This window comes from Meriones unguiculatus, chromosome 18, assembly GCF_030254825.1.
Source record: "Meriones unguiculatus strain TT.TT164.6M chromosome 18, Bangor_MerUng_6.1, whole genome shotgun sequence".
NCBI classification, from domain to species: domain Eukaryota; kingdom Metazoa; phylum Chordata; class Mammalia; order Rodentia; family Muridae; genus Meriones; species Meriones unguiculatus.
The window spans coordinates 14,702,319-14,720,398 of NC_083365.1; the positions used below are offsets into that span (position 1 = coordinate 14,702,319).

The 18,080-nt window shown below is 52.2% G+C and overlaps 1 protein-coding gene across 1 annotated transcript in view; it reads right to left on the reverse strand.

Moving 5' to 3' along the window:
- The window catches only part of Gpat2 (glycerol-3-phosphate acyltransferase 2, mitochondrial), a 35,897-nt gene extending 19,303 nt beyond the window's left edge, over positions 1-16,594 (reverse strand). The window contains exon 1 of the mRNA XM_021657097.2: positions 16,495-16,594. The gene's annotated coding sequence lies outside the window, so the exon portion shown is untranslated. The remainder of the gene's footprint in view (positions 1-16,494) is intronic.
- Between the last annotated feature and the right edge of the window lie 1,486 nt (positions 16,595-18,080).

Here is an 18,080-nt window from a genome sequence, read left to right on the forward strand (position 1 = left end):
GCGGAATCCGGAACCTGTATATCCCTAATCCCAGTCCTGGCGGTCACGCTCCTCCCCCCACCCCACTGATGATCCATTAATCATCTGCTTCTAGCACTGGAGCCTGTTAATTGAAAACTCAGTCCCTGCTTCAATTCTCTACCTGTTGCTCTCTGCCTTCCACAGCTCTGGACTCTCTGTCCTTGGATCACCCATCTCTTCCTGCTTGAGTAACATTTGTTTCACCTTCTACAGAGATGTCTGTTAGGGCTGCTACAGCCTGGGTGAAGAAGCATCCTAAGAGTCTGGGTCTCAGCCCACCTCTCTCTCTCTCTCTCTCTCACACACACACACACACACACACACACACCCTGCTTGCAGCAGAGTCCACTCTGGCCTGCTCTGCTATGGAAGGCAGGAATGGCATTAGAGCTATTCTCCCTGTGAGAAGAGCTAACAGCCTGTGAGAAGACCCTCTTCCCAAGCATACCAAGGCCTTCTGAAGCCAAAAGCACAGCTACCTTAGCCCAGCTAAAAAATTATATATATATATAATTATATATTTTATATATATAATTTTTTTTTCTTATTTTGTGGAGGAGGGAAAGGCAAAAGGCTAGTGAACAACTTTTGGGACTCAGTTCCCCCTTCTGCCGTATGGATCCCAGGAATCAAATTCCCATCCTCAAGCTTGGTGGCAAGAACTTTTCCACTCGGGCTGTCGCTTTACACCCCTGCAATGGTTGCTTTTGGCTTGAAACAGTATAGACTCGCCTGGGAAAGGAGCCTGGATTGGGTTGGTCCGGGAGGGATTTTCTTAACTGGGTTAATTGAGGTGGGAAGAGCCAACCTGAGAGTGGGTAGCACCATAGATTAGGCTGAGCCCCGGAATTAATAAGGAGAGAGCCCGCTGAGCACTGGAATGCATTCGTTAATCCGTTGCCCTCTGTGCTTGAGTGTGGGTGCAATGTGGCTAGCTCCTGCCTGGACTTCCCCTCAGCGGTTAACTGTAATCTATAATTGTAAGCCAAATAAGCCCTTTCTCCCTTACAGTGCCTTTATCTGGGGATTTTTTATCATAGCAACAAGAAAGAAACTAAGGCAGGGTTGCTGGGTCTCGAAGCATGCTGCCCCAGAGGCCTGGAAGTTTCTTCCCTGAGTGCTGAGGCTCAGGCATGTGGGCAGGACTTTGGTCTTAGCCCTCTCTGAGTCTGGGACCATTAGGGCTCCGGGTGGCCCCTGCGCTCCCTCACCACTGCTCTCCTGGGCTGGGTACAGACAGAATTGGGCCAGGTGTGCTAACATACATCATAAGCCTAGCACTCAGGAGGCAAAAGCAGGGTGGAGCCCTGTACATTTCAGGCCAGCCTGGTCCACATAGCCAGTTCTATGCCAGCCAGAGCTGTGTGCTGAGACCTTGTCTCCAAGAAAGGGTCTGATGCTTGCTTAACAGCTGGTAGTGTTCTTCCCAAACATGCACAGGACCCTCGGTTCGGTTGCCAGCATGGTGTAAATCAGGCGTGGCGGTGCATACATACCGCTCATCACGGCATTCAGAAGGTAGAGACCAGAGAGAGGATCAGAAGCTCAGTCATCTCTGGCTACACATGGGTTTGAAACCAACCCAGGCTGTAAATAACCTGTCTAAAACAAGTAAAGTCCTGTGAGTAGGGCGGATTTTAGGGGTGTGAGGACACCACAATGTCGTCCTTCTGAGGGGACTCTGGGTGTTGCGTGTCATGCGTGCACACCACGTGCTCACAGGTGTGTTTGCGAGGCTTCCTGTTCTGTCTCACAGTTCAGGAGACCAAGCCTGAGGCTTCACATGTACCACTGAATTACTCCCTCAGCCCCTGGTCACCTCTTAGCACCATCGCCCAAGGAGTTAGACTGTATCATGTGACTTCCGGGGGGTGCACAGACCTTTGGATCACAGCAGCCACCCTGTTGGTGAGAAGAATTGCTGCAGGAAGGTGTGTATGGGAGAGGAAGGAGGGGAGAGCTACATTCTCTCTGCTCTTCAAACTGTCTCACCGGGAAAGGGAGCAAAGTGACCACTTGTCCTTCGATGGCTATCTTGGTGTCACTGTGGCTGTGATGAGACCCCATGACCAAAGCAACGTGGGGAGGAAAGGGGTTTTGGCCTATGCTTCTACATCACCGCTCAGTGCTGATGGAGGTCAGGATAGGAATGCAAACAGGGCAGAAACCTGGAGGCAGGAGCTGATGTGGAGGCCATGCAGGGGTGCCCATTACTGGCCTGCTCCTCATGGCTTGTTCATGTAGAACCCAGGAGAGCCAGCCTAAGGATGGCACCTTCCCCGTCAATCACTCATTGATAAAATGCCCTCCAGGCTCGCCTACAGCCTCATCTTGTGGAGGCTCCATAAGATCAGGAGGCCGCTCCAGTGACTCTAACTTGTGTCAGGTTGACGTAAAACTAGTCAGCACGATGGTCGATGACACACACTCATCTGTGACATGAGGCATTGGCGTCTTCACCCTGTAGCAGAACAGAGATGAAAGCAGCCCCAAGCAGCCCCAGCTAGCTTGGATAAGAAAATGGCGAATGGCTCATAGAATCACACAGGAGTTTTTAGCCATCCAGATCTATCACTGGAAATCGAATGACCAGGCATTCTCTGCAGCTTTCATTGTAACCCACCTCCCTCTTCATCTATTCTTCTGAAGCACAGCTTAAGCATATCTGCACTCCTACTGTGGAAACTATCACAGGCTGGATACCAGAGAACTCCTTATTCTGAAGTTTTAGGCAAGGATTTTACTGGTCAGCCTTGTGAGTGTATCCGTCAGTATAGACCAGGCGAGGCTGTGGTAGCAAGCATCTCCTGGATCTCAGTGACTCACAACAAGAGCATTTCTTTCTTTCAGATGCAATGCATCTGCTGGGAGTCTACAGGAAGATTCTGCACACCAGTCACTCACTGATCTCGTTTGATAGAGACTTCAACAACCATGTCCAGAATACCAGAGATTAGCAAAAAGAGCCACTCATAGAGCTACTGCCTGGAAGTGATGCTCTCCCTCATTCCCCACCATGGGACTGAGATAAAAGACACGGGGTCGTCTGGGAGCAGTCTTCTTGGTGCTCATAATGGTGTGTCACCAGCAGCCCCCCCCAGTCCTTTCTTATTGAGGCCATCCAAAAATGAATCCCCATTCAATAAATGACCTGTTTTCAGGGAATCGGATGAAGATGGGGGTAGCTTTTGCCAGTGTTAGCTGGCTTCTTTTCTGAGAACTAGGAGTCTGAAGGAGTCCTGTGAAGTTCAGCGTTGCCAGGCCCACATCCTGGGACTTGGGGACCGATAGGTTCTCTTCCTTCCCAGTCCACTCTGTCCTCTCCTCCGGCATTTGAAGAAGCCTAGGAGGGAATGAGGCAGGAGACGGGACTTGACTGGTTTTCAACATAGACTTCAGCACATTCGCTTCAGTAGCCCTACCCAGCTTCCTGTACAGTGGCGTGACCTCTATCTGGACATGGAGGAGTACTCAGATGCCTCAAAGAGCTCTAACACCAGCTGATTATGACCCAGCAGTTCAGCTGACATCTCAGAGGCTCGGCTCCTCCATTTTTTTTCTTCTGCGCTGGTAGCAACATCTGCCCCCCTGAATTCTTGTGTGTCTGGCTGTTGTGGTTCTCTGTATGAGGTGGCAATGCCTGGCCTAGCATAAAATTTACCTGAGCACGGCAGTGGCTTTCCTGAGATCGTCGCTGGGACTGGTCCTAGCACCCGCAAAGAATGCCCCCAGGTCTTCTGATACCCCACCCCCACCCTATCGTGCTGTAGACACTCCGAGAGCTCTGTAGAAAGACCCGTCTCTGAGCTTTTAGACAGAATGATTCCACCTGCCTCCCAGCCCTGCCTGCCTGGGAAAATCACACAGCCCACGTGATTCTCCCTCAAGTGCACCCACATGCTCCATAGCCATTGTTTCCCTCATCATCCAGATAGCTGAGAGAGGTGCTACAGGAGGAGAGGAGGAAGCTGGAGACAGGCCCCAGCCTCCCTTGTCCTGAAAGGCCTTAGCACCAGGCCAAGGACAGCAGCCACAGACTCCTGCGCCTCTCCCCTCCTGGGGGCTAACGTAGGAGCCAGGCCTATATCTAGCAAAACCATACACATCCTGCCTAGGCTAGTGTACAGCTCACCTTAGTATGGCAGTGGCCTTTCTGGGGCCTTTACTGGGACTGGTCCTGGCACCCCCTCGCAAAGAGTGCCCCCAAGTCTCCTATCACCCCGGTTATGCCACTGCCACTCTGGCAGCTTGGCGGAATTCATCTCCTTAGACAAGATGATTTCTCCTGAGATTTTACATTTAAATTTTTGCGTGGGATTCTCAGAACTTCTTGCCACTGGATGCACAGAGGGCAAAGAGGCCAGGGAAGGGGCACCCACGCTGGCCACACCACCTGCCTCTCCTACCTGGCACTGGCTAGGACTCAGATGACCAAGGCCTTCCCTCTCACAACAGAATCCCTCACAGTGCCTGACTCATTGGTCATTTAAGTAAATCCCTAAGGTCCCCAAGAGATGCAGGCGATCTCTGAGTGGGGCATACCCTAAAATATGTCTTTCTACCATGGGAGACCCTTTTCCTCTCCTACCCAGATTTATGGGTCAGAGGCTCATAGGAAAAGGAGATTCAGGAAAATGAAGACGTGAGGGACCAAGGCAAGTGACAGGAAGGACAGCCCAGACAGGCCACTTATGAAGGGTTCTGGATGAGGAAAATAGACTGAGGCCCAGGGCACACAGGCCCACCCACTGTTCCCTTCTCTGGGACTGTGGGAAGGGTTGGGGCCACAGGACCCAAGACTTATCCTGGGGATGCAGGGGTCAACTGATAGGACTTCTGGCCTTACTCCCCATTCCCAAAGCTCATCCGGGTACACTGCCCTCCACACAAGCCAATAGGGTGCTGGTTTCAGGCACCAAATGGAAGAGACGAGTGTGGGCATTCACCCAGAGACAGACCTTGGGAACACAGGCTCTGCCTGAGAAGAAGGCCTCCCCATCCCATACAGGGCCATAAATATGCCGTGCTCTTTAACCTAATAATCCCACTGCATTCCTCCCCAGATACCACTGCAGAGGGAACGAGCATTACGTGCAGTGCGGCTTATAGCAGTGTTCCTCAGAATGGTGAAGAGTGAGACCAGCCAAAGCCGCCTGCAAATGGAGGGGCATGTCACTAAGACAGATGCATCCAGGGAAAGTGGGAAACTGGAAGGTTCACACAGCCGTGAGAGTGCAGGAGAACACATTCTGAAGAGAGAATCTTGCTACAGGTGGCAGCAGCAGCCACCTCTGGGCCATGAGAGACCATTGTGTCCAGAACCACGTCCTGCCCCAGAGGAAGGGACGCTCCAGAGGTGAGCCTCGTATGACAGGCAGCGAACAGGTAAATGTAATCACAGGTGAGTTTCTCCCATGTCCCAGTTACCCTGCGAGAAGGTCCATACTGCCTCAGCCGATAGTCATTCCCAGGGTGACAGAACAAAAGACCGTGGGCTCCTGTGGCAGGAGCCGAGCACAGGAATGAAGCGGGGAGCCCTGTGAGGGAGCGAGGCTTGCACTGGCCAAGGGCAGAGCCCGCACAAACACAAGCGACTTCTCTTCAGAATGAGGCAGGTCATTTTTAGGAAGGCTCCTTGAGCCCTTGGGGTGTGCAGCGAAGAAGCCCCTTCCTCCCAGTGTGAGCTGCACTTCCCACCAATCAGGCAAACAGGGTCTGGGGAGTGACTGTGACAGAGGGACTGAGCAGGAGACTGGTGTGGTGGCCTGGAGGCAGAGATGTAAGTAAATTTTAAAGGTGAGCTGACCCCATGATTGCCAGCTCTCCGAGCCCACTGTGCAAGAGGAAGCCACCTGGGCCTTGGGATGCTCAGCTTCCAAGAGATGAGCCAGGAGGGCCTTTCCTCAGTCCTAGAGCCTGGGGAGGAGCACCAGGGAGATGAAGCAAGGGGTTGTACCACCATCACCACTCACCCCGCTTCTTCATCCTCCTAGGCCCCTGTCCCTTGCCCTAGCCCCAGAGCCCTGGGGAGAGCCACAGGCTTGGGCCTTGCAGGAAGCAGGAAGGCCCCTCTGCTGCAGAGGCTTTGCCCTCTGCAGCTAAACATCTTCCAGCTCTGGGCCCGTGGGAGGCTGCAGGCAAACAGAGCAGTCAGCAAGCGAAACATGCTATTAGCAGTGATGGAGCTGTGCCGGTTACCCACACGCTGTCAGGAGATCCCCAGCTCCGCCATCAGCACTGGAAGAGGGGCCAGTACTCCTCTGCCCTCCTAGACACGCCCAGCCTGGGAAAGAAGACCACAGGCTATGTCCCCTGTCGGGTTCCGGAATCCAGCCCTCTGTGTGGTGAGGACCTGGAGGGCAGGCTTCTCTGTGCACCTGTCTCAGATTGTAAGCCAGGAGGGCGTGTGACCCCAGCTTAAGAGGCTGCCAGGAGGCCTCTGAGGAGCACTCTAGTGTGGACACACCTGGCAAAGGATGTGATTGACACCATTAGGGGTCATCAAAGCCAGAACCCTGGGGCTGGAAATGCCTCAGTGGTTAAAACAACCTGTTCTCTCAGAGGGTCAGAGGTCAGGTCCCAGCACCCCTATAGGGAAGCTCACAACTGCCTGCAGCTTCTGCTCCCACGCCAGGGGACCAAAGGACCTCTTCTGGTCTCCATGGGTACAAACACACACACACACACACACACACACACACGCACTCATACATGTAGTCACACATCACACACACAAACACACACATGCACACTCAGACATGCACTCACACAATACTCACACACACAAACTTACACACTCACACACACACACACACACGCATACTCGTATAGTCAAACAATACTCACACATAATACACTTTCACATACTTATACAATACTTGCTCACACACACTCACACCCTCACTCTTATACATAAAAGAATCAGCCCCGAAGCTGGGGTTGTAGCCTAGGAGTGCAGCACTGCATCCTGTACCATCAAAAAAACTTCCTCTGTCTTCATGAACTGCCACAAATCCATTCACACAGGATATAATTGAGGCTCCAGAGGAGTCACAGCTTGAGGAAAGGCACACAACTGTAAACGGCAGGAAATGTCGCTTTCCCGTGTCGGGACCAGCAAGAATCTCGAAGGGGATCTGACCCACCTGCTGCAGAGGGGCTTGGAGGCCCAGGAATGAGGAGTGAGTCATCTACAGCCAAAGGATAACCAAAGACGGTACCCCAGGCCTTTGCAGATGTAGGCTGTCCTGGCGGGGGGCTGCCTAGAAGTGAGCTTAGGCCAGTCACTAAAGGGAACCCCTCAGCACTCGGGGTTCCTCATATAGGAGGGGTGTGTGTGTGTGTGTGTGTGTATGTGTGTGTGTGTGTGTGTGTAAGGCCCAGCAGCAGGACCTGGAGAACCGCTTTCCTGAGATGGGATGTGGGCCTGGGGCTGGCTTTTTAGGGTGGACAGGGGCCTGACCAGGCACAAAGCAAGATGAGCCTTCTGACACCTCCTACGGCATCAGAGGCCTTGGAACCCCACCTTCTACATGCCTGCCAAGCTTTGTGGTGAGATAGACAGAGAAGAGTCCCCTGAGCACTGGGAGAAGACTGGTCTGCCATAGGTGCGCAGCTCCTGCCCGCCTCATTCGCCTCAGCCTGTGCACACGCGGAGAGCATCAGGGAGGAGGGAGAAGGAATGGTGCAGGGTGGGAGGTGTGTGGAAGGTGGGAGGTGATTTGTGGGACGGTGGGGAGTAGGAAGCTCTCTGAGCCTCGCCAGCAGAGGGGAGAGGATGGATGCCGGTGACTCAGGGACACCTGGGGATAGACGCTGCCCCATAAAGCACTGATGCCCACCCCTGAGCCTGTTGCAGCGCCTGCTGTGTACCTTGATCTTGCCGCTATCAGGGCAGCCTTTGTCCTTGGCCCCTTAGCAACTTTAGTCTTGCTGGCTGCAGCTGGTTGCAGCCAACTGCCATCCTCTGAGCCTTACTTCGAGGTCTGTGGATAGAGTCAGAGGCCCCCAACCTACAGAGCTGGATGGCCTGTCAGTCTGTGAGGTGACTAGAGGGTTTCTGGGGGTCAGCCTTGAGATGGCCCTCACAATCGAGACCCAGTTCCTCCTTCCATTCTGTCATTCTGTGCTGGCCTCTCTGTGGCCCCCCCATGCCAACTCACCCCCAGGATTTCCTGGCACTACTGAGTGTAGACTGAGGACCCTCTCTGGTGTCTGACTGTCAAGTCTCCTTCAGCAGACTCTTGACCCTTAGCCCAGGACCACTCCTTGCCATTTCCATCAGGAAGATTCAGTCGGCCTATCAACTTTATCTGTTCCGCAAGGTGACAGGACAGAGGCTCAGGCTCCCTCCCGTCTATGTCCATCCATCTGTCCACCCGTCCTTCCTTCTTGGCCTTTCATTCCTCTGTGCATCCCTCTGTCTGTCCGTCAACTCATCGTCACAGCCATCTCTTCATCTGCTTTGGATGTGAAATGGCCCCCATAGGCTCATGTGCGAGGACACGTGCTCCCCAGCTGGTCCTTACCACTAGGATTGGCGGCCTCTGAAGGAAGTGGGTCTCAGCCACCACTCCAGGAGTGCCAGCCACTCCTGCCATGGAACCTTCCCTGCTGTGATGAAGGATCCCAGAGAAACTGTGGGCACGGAAAAAGATCCTTATGTTGCTCTGTCAGATAATTTGTCACCACAACAAAAGTACCTATATACCATTCGTCCAATGTATCCATTTGCCGTCTCTGTATCCATCCACCCATACATCCACATACCCATTCGTCCATCTGTCCATCTTTCTTCTCATCCATCTATCCAACCACATGTCCTCCATCTTTGATTCCATCTCTTAATCACATCTTTCCACCCATCATCCGTCTGCCCACCCATCCTGTACCCACAACGATCTCAGGCTGCATGGTGACATCATTCTTGGCAGCTTCCTAACAAGAGCAGGATGGCTGCAGGGTTTGTTCTTCGTGGTGGCCCTGGTGGCCCGAGGCTGGAACAGGGTTAGTGTTTGACTCTACCGGGAGTCAAAAGCTCTGGACAGCAACCCCCCTTGTCCTGGGCTTCGGTCTCCTTCCAACAAATGGAGACGCTCAGAGTCCTGCAGGCATTGGTGGGTCCTGTGGGAGATGACACAGTGACTGTGTGACAAGCCCTGAAGACTGCTTAGGGGTTCCTCTCTGATCTGTCACAGTGCTGAGCAAGGTGAAGTGTAGGGCGCTCTTTCTTGCTGGCTGTGCACTGTGGTCTGGATGTGAGGTGTCCCGCCTGGGCTCACATGCTTGAGCGCTTGATGCAGTGTTGTTTTGGAAGGTTGTGGAAACTTCCAGGAAGTCGGTGGGTCTTGAGGTTTCATTGCATGGCCTTTTCTATCTGCTCTGTTTCCTCACCGTGGAGGCTATGTGGCCAACTGCCCCATTCTCCCACAGTCATGCCTCCCCTGGAGGAATGAACTGTACCTTCCAACTGTAGCCAGAATAAGCCCTTCTTCCCTTTAGTTACTTCTTGTTGGATACCTGGTCACAGCCACAGAGGAGTAACCATGACGCTCACTGTAACAAGATGCCTGAGCCAAAGAAGCAAAAGGGGAAGAGGTGGTTTGGGCTCCTGGTTTCAGAGAGCTCAAGGCATGGTCCGGTGGCTCTGTGACTCTGGGGCCTGTGTGAGTCCCTCCATCATGGGGAAATGCATGGCCGAGCAAAGCTGCTCCTTTTGTGGTAGCCAGGAAGCAGAAACAGACAGCTAGGGAATGAGGGCAAGATTTACCCTCAGTGCCAGGAGGTGCATGCCTGTGATTCTACCACTCTGGAGACAGAGGCAGGTGTGTCTTTGTGAGTTTGAGGCCAGCCTGGTTTGCATAGCAAGTTCCAGGACATTTAGGGCTATGTAATGAGACCCTGTCTCAAAAGACAGAAAAAAAAATTAAAGAAAAGATTACCCTTCAACACAGGTTTTGAGGTGCTAGGGATTGAATCCAGCACTCAATCAGGTGGGTTTTTCTGTGCCTGAGCTTTTTGTGTGTGTGTGTGTGTGTGTGTGTGTGTGTGTGTGTGTGCATTAGTGTGAAGGTGTCAGATCCCTTGGAACTGGAGTTACAGAGAGTTGTGAGCTGCCATGTGGGTGCTGGGAATTGAACCCTGGTCCATTTGGAAGAGCAGATGGTGCTCTTAACCACTGAGCCATCTCTCCAGCCCCAAGATTACCCTTCAAAAGCAGACTTCTAGTGAGCCACCTCCTCCAATGAGGCCCTACCTCCTAACCTCCCAGTATGCCATGAACTCATCCTTGAGTTCTTCTGTTGATGAGGTTAGCAGCCCCATGACCCAGTCACCTCTAAACAGCACCACTGGCTGGGCACAGCCATCCACATGTGAACTTTTAGAGGGACACTTCATATCCAAGTCACAGCCCTGCCCTGTGGCTTCCTAGCAGAGAGGATGTACCCAGACTTGCTTCCCTGGAGCTCCCTCAAGGATAAGGCATTGTCCTGTGACCCAGCCCCATAGAATAGGATCTCAGAGGAAGTCTGCTGACCATCCTGAGGAAAATGCCCCTTTACTGCCTTTGGATATGCGCAGGCAAGTTGTCTAGTGATACGGCAACCATCTTGAGACTAGGAGGAGACAAACTCAAGGAAGAAACCATTTTTGATCATCCCTCCGCTGAGCTGCTAAGTTAACCCACCCTGGAAGCAGCCTGGCTCTGTTTGTTATTTGGCATGATAAGACAGTTTCTGTGTTTACATGCTTGGCTTGACAGCTAGCTCAGATAGTCAAGAGCAGCCTGACACAAAGGTCTAACCTTAGTGGGAACCCATCTGCTTTCCCAGCCTTGTTTTCTGATACAGCCCAGGAAACGCCCTCCCCTTTTTTTTCCTTACTAACTTCAGGCTCCCTCTGGCCTTTTCTAATTGGTGAATGCCTAACCACCTTCCTATTTGCAGCTTAAACACTCCACACTGAGGTTGGAGTGAGCTCCCTAGACAGAGTCCAAAGGCCCATCTCATCACTTTAAATGTCTGTACTGGGGGACTTCCCATACAATTTTCTGTCCCCCTCTGCATTGTAAGCTTTTTAGTGGAGGGGCCTGTCCTTCATCTAGGTCCCCACAGCATCACACCTGGTAACTATTTCATTACTGACAGCCCAGCTTCCCCCTGTCCGGCTCTTGGCACCCGCTGTGCCTACCCTAGCTGGGCAGGAAGGAGAAAACGCTGCAAGCCATCCCCAGGGGAAGTCAGTGCTCAGTCAATGCTCCGTCTAGGAAGAGGTGCCGTTGCCCCACACTTTTCCTACCGTATTTAGCCCACTGTCGCCTCTTTGACCCTAACAGAAGGACACCAAGGTCCACAGGCTGCCCGGCGCAGTGCAGAGCTCCAGAACTCAGCAGATGAGTGTGGGTCTCTCCCAGAGCTGGGGTGACAAGCTGCTGAAATTGAGGCATGCTTGGGAGGCTGGTGTGCTGTGGGAGCCTAAACAATGCCACTGGCTGGCCATTCCCAGACAAAACCCCTTAAGAGACAGAGAAGCCATAAAGGAAGGCGACAGGCCCAGAAGTCGTACCTTACCCCAGCCCAAGGTTCAGCCACTCCGTCTATGCTCAGGGTCCTCTAGAGGAGGAGAGGGCTTTGGGGGACTCTGGACCTGGGGCTGGATGACTACAGATGGAGAGTTGTCCCACGGGAGATCCCGTCAAGAGCACCATCTATTTCTGCAGGGCTGGACTGAGCTCACCTGGTCCTCTGAAGGGGACTAGGGGACCCGATGGCCATCCTGAGCTATGAGGACCGGGGAGCTGGGACTCCAGATAGGGTGGCCACAGAGATGGGAAGCTGAGGGAGCTGCAGCTAGACTCAAGGGGTTTCTTTTAAAATAGGTTTTAAAGATTGTTTTTTTTTTTTAATTGCTCAAGAACATGTCTTTGTTAATTTTTTTAAAAAGGCTTAAAGTATTCCAGACAGAATTAATGCATCTCTTCACCACCCTTCCCTCCCCCAAACAAAATCCTGTCCCCAAAGGAAACTTCTTTAGCTGGTGTTTTAAAATAAAGATAATAGGTACACCTCTCTCTCTCTCTCTCTCTCTCTCTCTCTCTCTCTCTCTTTCTCTCTCTGTTCAGTGTCTTGTCTGAGATGACATGTTTCCCTCCCCCAAGCCATCATGGAAGGGTTTCTCAACTGTTCCTCAGATCTGTCAAACTCCAGGCAGAGAACTTTGTCCTTTAGGCATGGCCCTATGGCTGTCCTTTCCAAATGGCTCACACTGAGACAGCTCTGCCTCCAGCAGCATTTCTCCTTTTGTGGACAGAGAAGCTGCCAGAGCTCCTGCGGACGTGTCAGAGCAATCCTAGGCAGATGCCTGGGGTCTTGGCTGTGTGCTCCCAGGCAGCCAGAGAGGAACACAGAACTTCACCCTGGATGACACTCAGAGCATCTGTCATCCCCGCAGGAGGACGTTCATCGAGGCCTGGGCAACCTCTGCTGTGACTTAGCTTCAGTTTCTTCCCCTGGAGCAGGAACTAGAACCGTGGCCTTTTCGTTTTCTCATTCTCTCCAGTGGCCCTTGATCACTATAGGATGTCAAAGACCCAGAGGCCCTGGCCAGCTTTGGCAAGAGTAGACCCTGGGCAGCTTTGCAGTGCCCACTGCCCCCTCCCGCTGCAGCTTCTGGTTAAGAGACAAGCACCCTCTGCACTGAAAAAACAAGAAGGCAGTCAAAATGTAATCATTTCTGGGGTGAAAATTTTCCCAGGCAGGAGGCAGGGGCTGTTGCAGCCACTGCAGAGGTACGCTTTCTTCTCCTCCCCCCGCCCCCTGCTCTTCCCCTTTCTCCTTGTAGTTAATATGCATTCCTAGAGATTCTAGTACAGGTCAGTGGCACAGTATTTGTTTAGCCCATGCCAAGCACTGGATTCAAACCCAAGACAGACAGACAGACAGATAGATGGCAGGTGGGTGGGTGGGCCCCCCGTTAGTCCCTGCTTTCTATGTGCTCTGCTTAAAAGAACAATGGCTGCTTCACTCCATCTCTGGAGCCGTCACACCCTCTAGTCTCTCTCTCCTCACAGGTCTGTTTAACGCGTGTGTGACCATGCTAGCCAGCAGGGGTTGTTCCTTGTTCACGCTGTCTTATACTGTCTGGGAACAGGTCTTCACAAGCCTGGGTTCATTCATCCAGAAAGACGCACCAGGGAAAGGTGGGGGGCTTCAAAGGGGGTATGGCCTTGGACTTTTCTAGAGCTGGGAAGTGCTCTGGCTGTCAGGCCATGGGAGACTGGTAGCCACCTGCCGGCTCCCAACTGTCCCAGCAAGTGCCTCATTGCTGCTGAGAAACGAGATCTGGGTGTGGGACCACCCAGGGCTGGCTCAGGTGACCTGTCTCAGGGCTACCCCTGCGCAGTGATGAGGGACGAGGGACGAGGGTGCTTTGGGAAATGCAGGGCCAAGCTCACTCCTAGGCTGGCTCAGAGCTCTAGGGAAGAAGAGCCTTGTGCATCCTTGAGGGTCCCTGAGAATGTGGCCTGTGCTCAGCTCCTTGGCTGATGTGTTTTCACCTCTTCCCTGGCCAGCACCATGTGCCAGCACAGCCTCCTCCCCCGCCCCCAAGCCAGTAGAAGCCAGTGAGGGTCCAGTGGCCTCTGAGGCCATTCCTGCCTTCTTCCCTGGAGGAGACAAAGACTGCATCCTGGGGCAAGAAGAAGAAAGGCCTCCTGGGCCGTCTCTGCAGTCCCCTCCCCCAGCATAGCTGTCAAGAGCTGTCTACTTTGCAGAGCCACCTCTCAACGACAGCCATTAAACTTCCTTTTATTAGCATACAATTACTGCCACGTTGGAGTCGGGGACTTAGTTCCTTTCATTTTGGGAAGAAAACTGGCTGCATTTCCCAGAGAGAGGGGGTGGAGGGGTGTCTGGCTTGCTGGAGGTGCCCCTAGGTTCGGTTCGGCTCTCCTTCTCCTGTCTCCAGGCTCCCACGACATTGTCACTGAGCAAAAACAGCCCAGAGCTTCTGAAGCCATAGGGGTTGTGCCCTGTGTGACGGTGAGCCATAGGGAGTAGGCATCACACTCACTCAGGCCATCACACTGCACTCTGGGCATCTTTTGGCCCAGCAACCATTGTCAAGGACTGGCCTGAGACAGCATGGCTTGGCAATGTGGAGCTGTTGTATCTCTCTCCCTCCTTCTCTTGGTCTCCCTCTCTCCCTCTTTTTCTTCTCCCGCCCTCCACACAGGGATGGAAACCCAAGGCACCTCAACATGCTAGGCCAGTGCTCCTCATCCCCAGCCCCTTAGCCCTCACAACAGTGAGGCCTTCCTGTGTGCTAGGGAATAGTCACTTGGAGGATCTTGAACCCCAGGCAGCTTAGTGGCTGCAGGTCAAGGAACATCTCAAGTTCCTTTTTTTATGGTGAGCCCCAGAAGGGCTAGGGAAAGCACCTCATTTCACTACCACAGCCAAGCCACCAACCGGCTGGACTCTAAACCCAGATTCTTCTGCCTCCATAACTTCTCAGCCTCTTGAGTGTACATTAGAAGATACCGGAAGGCTATGTGAGGGAGCAGAGACCCAGGCAGAAGAACCACTCGCTGTTCAAGCCTCAGCCTCTGCTTCACAGAAGCAGCAATGGGCACAGGAAGGTTGGGTGACGTGTGCAAGGTGGAAACCGCATGCCTGTGTTCCCGCCTCATTCCCGGTGCTTCCCCGGTTGTTGGTCTGCCAGCCCTGTAAGGGCTAAAGAGCAGTTGCTCACACGTTAGTATAAATTAGCTTTCCTGGCTGCTTCCTCCCAGCTGAAGAGGAAGGGTATTGGTGGGAGAACTTTTCAGAAGAGGCAGACAGGGAAAGCTTTGTTCAAAGAGGACAGGCTGAGAGAAGAGGAAGATCCAAAACAACTGTTGCACAGACAGGAGACTTGGTTTCAAGTCTAATGTCTACAGTGTGTTCATTCTGAGCTCTGGATCCCAGTGCTGGCAAAACCAGAGATTCCCTTTTGGCTGATTTTTGTTCTTGAGATAGGGTCTCAAGTAGTCCAGGCTAATCTCCAATTTAATATGTAGCCAAGGATGACCTTGAATGTCTGACCTTCCTGCCTCCATCTTCCAAGGACTAGGATTACAGGTGTGCACTACATCTGATTTATGCTGGGCTGGGGACAAAACTCGGGACTCAAGCATGCTGCGCAAGCATTCTACCAACTGAGAGCCACATACCCAGAATCCTGCTGGCTTTTCAAGAAGAGAAACCAAGAGACACACATGAGGTGCGGGGGTGAGCTCTCTGTCTCACTGCCTGATGTCCTGCACCAGACTGCCAACAGGAAGGCCATCACCAGATGTGGGTCCTTTCAACATCAGGACCACGAGACAAACCAATCCTTCCCTGTTCATGAACCCCCCCCCCCCAGCCTGTGGTGTTGCGTGGCTAGCAGCAGAAAACCAGTGACTATGCCACAACTGTGTAAGTGTGGTCTAAGCACATCAGTCCCCTCTGACCTACGACTGTGTAAGTACAGTCAGCCTAACTGCGTCAGTCCCCTCTGACCTGCGACTGGGTAAGTGTAATCTAATTGCGTCAGTCCCTTCTGCTGTAGGTCTGTGTGAGTACAATCTACCTACATCAGACCCCCCTGACCTGTGACTGTGTAAATGCAGTCTAAGTTCGAGTCCCCTCTGCTTTTTGTACTTGTGAACAAAAACTCTACCAATCCCTTACTTCTACATTTCTATTAGCTTTGATTAAACAATCAAAAATATGAGGGTTTTTTTTTTTAAGTAAAAAAAAAAAAAAAAGTCTCCTCCTATCAGTTTCTGAGGGCTCTCTATTTCCTTCTGGTGGCTGTACTGTTTTGCTGTACCTGCCAGGCACGCGCAGAAGCTTTCACGGTTCCCTGTCCTCACTCACATTTGACATTATCAGGATTGTGGCTTTGGGCTAGTCTAGTCACTGTCCCCAACTCCACAGTCACGTACACTGTTGAGTATGCTGTTTGGCGGTGCTGGGGATGGAATGCAGGGCCATGTCCACGCCGGCCCAGCTCTACCACTAACCTCACCTCTGCCTTCTTTCAACCTCTGTGTGTTTGAAAATGTTATAATGAAGTGTTTGGAAAACTTAACCCAACGTGCTAGATGGAAGAGTCTGGGCGAACAGGGGAAAATGAACTGCCAAGTATCATTGGCTTCTCTCTCTGGCTTCATGGCCCCAGGGCGGAGGTCGGGCTACAACGTTGATACATGTCATCTTTACTCTGGGATCCAAGGTGATGAAGATACTTTTATTTAAAACATCCTACTCTAAAGCAAAAGGCACACAGGAGGGGACTGGACCACTCAGGAGGCTAAAGCAAGATGACTATGAGTTCAAAGCTACATACATAGAAAGACTCTGTTTCAATCAATCAATTAATATGGAGAAAATAAAAAACAAACAAAGAAACAAACAAACAAACAAACAAAACCCCACAGGTGCTTACTGAGTAGTAGTGTCATGGATGGAGCTCCAGAACTAGAAGAGCTGGATGAGGCTGATCCAGCTGCTGGTATCCTTAAGGGTGCTGGTGGGAAGCATGACTAGGAAGGACTCAGGCTTCTCCTACCAGTAGGGGCTTTCTTCTACGCTATCTGGAGGTTGCAGATAGCAGCCAAGAGTTCCCACCAAGCATGTTTTCTGAGAGGGGCCATGGAGTAGAAAACCCCAGCTTCCCAAATCTACCCAAGGCACTGAGATCTTGAATTCTGTCCAGGGCTATTACTGTCCAGCCCTGTGACCCTGAGCAATGGGCCGTGGCCTGTGTCTTCGAGTGTTTCCCAGCAAGGGCACTGGGTGCTGGACCTTGCCGTGAGAAGGAATCCCAGTGGCACCGCCCTCCTCCTGTGCCTGATATCTATAGAGAGGCACTGCCCCACTCATGGCTGCTTTGCTTCCCTAGGTCATCAGTGACAACCTTCTCCCGAGGTCATCCAAAGCAGCAGAGTCTCTGCAGGCTCCCACTCGTCTACTGGCCAGCACGGGAGGCATTCTCAGGCTCATTCTAGTCCAGGTAGTTACTAGTCTGAATGATTTCTGGAAGCAGTTCCCAGGGAAGAATATCAGGTCCTAGTGGGCCTCTGCTGCTGCCCCCTCTCGCTGGCTCTAACTGCAGCTCTCCAAGCCTTCATCCTGAGCTCAGTGGGCCCTATTTCAAGCAACCCACAGGGCTTTGCTGGGATCTTCCTCAAGGACACAGCAGGAAACATGACAGCAATATGGCTAAGACTGTATCTCTAAATGCAAGAGAGAGGCGCTGTCCTGAGTTCCCTAGGTATGGAGTCAATAGCTATGGAACAATCCTGTCAGGAAGTCCCATGAGGAGAGCAGAAGGCTGAAGTGTGGGGAAGAAAGGGAGAATTTGGTAGATAGATTCCAGCAGCATCTGAGCCAACAAGCCAAGTGTTTCAGGACAGATCTGGGAAGGCCTTGAGTGCTGAACGAGGGAGTTTAGAGGTCATGCTGTAGCTACAGAGACTTAAAGAAAGATCTTGAACAGAGAGAGAGAATGGATGGGCTGGCCCACAGTGTGTGCATTTTGACTTCTGTGCCGCTAGGAACGGGTCTGCTTTGTGAGCTCATGGTCCTCTTGCCTCTCCTGGGATCATAGGCCACCATGAAAAGGTTTAGAAGCATAGACTTCCTGAGTCACTTATGGACCCTTGTGTCCCAAGCAGAGAGCCAAGTGGAGCCTTCTGTTTTCCATTAGCATGAAGTGCCTCAATTATCTTATTTCTGTATGCCGTTCTTGCCACCTTCCATGACAGTGTGCTTTGAATTTACCAAGGACACACCTATACTCAAGCAAGACCCACCCCTGACCTCATTGCTTTGGTAGAGAGAAAAAAAACACCTTGCCCAAGGCCACACCATGTGAAAGGGATTCCCAGAATCCAAAGCCCCTTACACAGCTCTGGGGCTGCCATGGTTTGGTGAGAATCCCTGACAAGGCCAGCACACTTTGGGTCAACACCGGATCTCCTGGCAGGCACTGCATAATGTCACTCTAATTAGGAAGCAGAGCATATGGAA